Source organism: Girardinichthys multiradiatus, chromosome 4, assembly GCF_021462225.1.
Source record: "Girardinichthys multiradiatus isolate DD_20200921_A chromosome 4, DD_fGirMul_XY1, whole genome shotgun sequence".
NCBI classification, from domain to species: domain Eukaryota; kingdom Metazoa; phylum Chordata; class Actinopteri; order Cyprinodontiformes; family Goodeidae; genus Girardinichthys; species Girardinichthys multiradiatus.
This window is the reverse complement of record NC_061797.1, coordinates 1,336,311-1,339,272: the sequence shown is the minus strand read 5'-3', so window position 1 is coordinate 1,339,272 and position 2,962 is coordinate 1,336,311.

Below are 2,962 nucleotides of genomic sequence, written 5' to 3'. Positions count from 1 at the left end.
CAGTCTCTGCTGGGCCTTCTTTCGAACAGTGTCTATGTGTGAAGACCATCTCAGGACCTCAGAGATGGTGGTTCCTAAGAACCTGAAGTGGTCCACGGCCGATACATTGTTGTTGAGGATGGTGAGGGGGGTGTATGGGGGTGGTGTTCTCCGAAAGTCCACCACCATTTCCACAGTCTTGAGTGGGTTACGTTCAAGGTAGTTCTGACTGCACCAGTGTACCAGCCGATCCACCTCCTGTCTGTATGCAGACTCATCACCGTCCTGGATCAGTCCAATGACAGTGATGTCATCTCCAAACTTAAGGAGTTTCACAGACGAGTCCGATGAGGTGCAGTCATTTGTGTACAGGGAGAAGAGGAGTGGGGATAGAACACACCCCTGGGGGGCACCAGTACTTATTGATCTGGTTCGGGAGAAGATGCTGCCTAGTCTCACCTGCTGCTGTCAGTCCGTCAGGAAGCTGTTGATCCACTGACAGGTGGAGGCTGGGACGTTGAGCTGGATGAGCTTCTGGTGGAGGATGTCTGGTATGATGGTGTTGAAGGCCGAGCTGAAGTCTACAAACAGGATCCTGGCGTATGTCCCTGGACGGTCGAGGTGTTGCAGGATGAAGTGTAGACCTAATTTAACAGCATCATCTGCCGACCTGTTTGCTCGGTAAGCAAATTGCAGGGGGTCCAGCCGGGGGCCTGTGATGTCTTTCAGGTGCTTCAACACCAGCCGCTCAAAGGATTTCATGACCACAGATGTCAGGGCTACAGGCCTGTAGTCATTTAATCCTAGGATGGTGGGTTTCTTGGGCACCGGGATGATGGTGGATCGTTTGAGGCAGGAGGGGACCTCACATTTCTCCAGTGATTTGTTGAAGATTCTTGTGAAGATCGGAGCGAGTTGATTTGCACAGGCTTTCAGGCATGATGGGGAGACGTTATCAGGTCCTCCAGCTTTCTTTGTTTTCATGCACTGAAAGAGCCTATTTACATCTTCCTCGAAGATCTTTAGTGTAGGCAGAGGATCTGAAGGTAGGGGGTTGGTTGTTTTACGGGTCAAATTTGTTCCTGAAAGGAAAGTGGAGGGGATGATTTGAGGTGTGAATGGCTTCTTGTCATGTCTGCAGTAGAAGCCATTCAGACGGTTGGCCAGGAGACGACTCTGTTCAGGATGGGTGGAGGGGCTCTTGTAGGCAGTCAGGTTTCTCAGACCAGTCCATACAGCTGAAGTGTCACCAGTAGAAAGGCTGTTCTTAAACTTCTCACTGTAGATTCTCTTGGCTGCTTTGATCTCCTTTGTTAGTCTGTTCCTGGCCTGCCTGTACCGCGCTCAATCTCCACTGCTGTGAGCTTCTCCTTTTCCCTGCGCATATTCCTGAAGTGTGGAGTAAACCATGGCTTGTTATTCCCAAAGGTGCGGAAGGTCTTGGTCTGCACACACATGTCCTGACAGAAACTGATGTATGATGTCACCACATCCATTAGTTGGTTTAAGTCAGTGGCTGGGGTTTCAAAAACAGTCCAGTCTGTGTATTCAAAGCAGGCCTGTAGCATCTGCTTTGATTCCTCAGTCATCTTCTTAACAGTGTGAACCGCGGGTTTGTAAGCTCTTAGTCTCTGTCTGTAGGTTGGGATGAGGTGGATTAGATAATGATCCGAAAAACCCAGAGCAGCCCTGGTAACAGCATGATATGAGTCCTTTAAGGCTATGTAACAATGGTCCAGTGTGTTTTTGTCTCTGGTGGGACACTTAATATGCTGTCTGTATTTGGGGAGTTCAAGGGAGAGGTTAGCTCTGTTAAAATCTCCCAGTAAAAGACCCCAATATACTTGAACTGCTCTACTTGAGGCAGGGGGTCCTCTCCAACCTAATGAGTGCAAACCACCCTCTTCCGGTCGAGAGCCATGGCCTCTGACTTGGAGGAGCTGATCCTCATCCTAGCCGCTTCACACTTGGCTGTGAACCGCCCCAGTGCATGCTGTAGGTCTTGGCTAGACAAGACCAGAAGGACCACATCATCTGCAAAAAGAAGAGACAAAATCCACAGGACCCCAAACCAGACGCCCTCCGGCCCTTGGCTGTGCCTAGAAATCCTGTCCATAAAAGTTATGAACAGGACCGGTGACAACATTGAGGCAACTGTGGCTCAGTAGGAAGAGTAGTCATCTTGCAATCAGAAGGTTGTGGGTTCAATTCCAGCTTCCTCCTGCCATATGTCGATGTGCCCCTGGGCAAGGCACTTAACCTCATTGGTGTATTAATGTGAGAGCGTTAATGTGTGTGATTTGGTGAATGTGACTCTAGTGTAAAGCGCTTTGAGTGGTCTGCATGACTGGAAAAGCGCTATATAAGTTCAGTCCATTTAACACGCACCAAGAACAGGTCTGACTTAGTGCTGGCAATGTGGACCAAAATCCTGCTCTGCTTCTACAGAGACCTGATGGCCCCTAATAAAGGGCCCCGACTCCATACTCCTGGAGAACCCCCCACAACGGACAAATTCGAATGCCAGGGTGTGTCCCTGATAAGAGACGTTGAAAAAAAACATCTAGACTCTAAGCACTGTCTCGGGGGATTTTAACATTGCAAACCTTTGGAACTTTCTGATCACTGTCTGATCCATCTCATTCCAACCTAAAGGCAGAAATTAAAAGCTTCCAAACATGTGGTTTGGAATGTTAAGAACTGGACTGATGAGTCAAAGGAGATGTTACAAGCCTGCTTTGACTGCACAGATTAGACTGTTTTTTAAACTTTAGACACATCCATACAGCGCAAGCTCCACACACAGCCACACACTCCAAACACCCCCACCGCATCCCACCCTCAATCACACAACGTGCAGCAACAGCAAGGAAAGGGTCTTGCACAATGCCACCCTGGCCTCCACCCACGCAATCCAAAAGCGCAACAGAGCAAACACCACAGAGCACCATATTTACAACTGACCCCCCGACCCCACACCAAG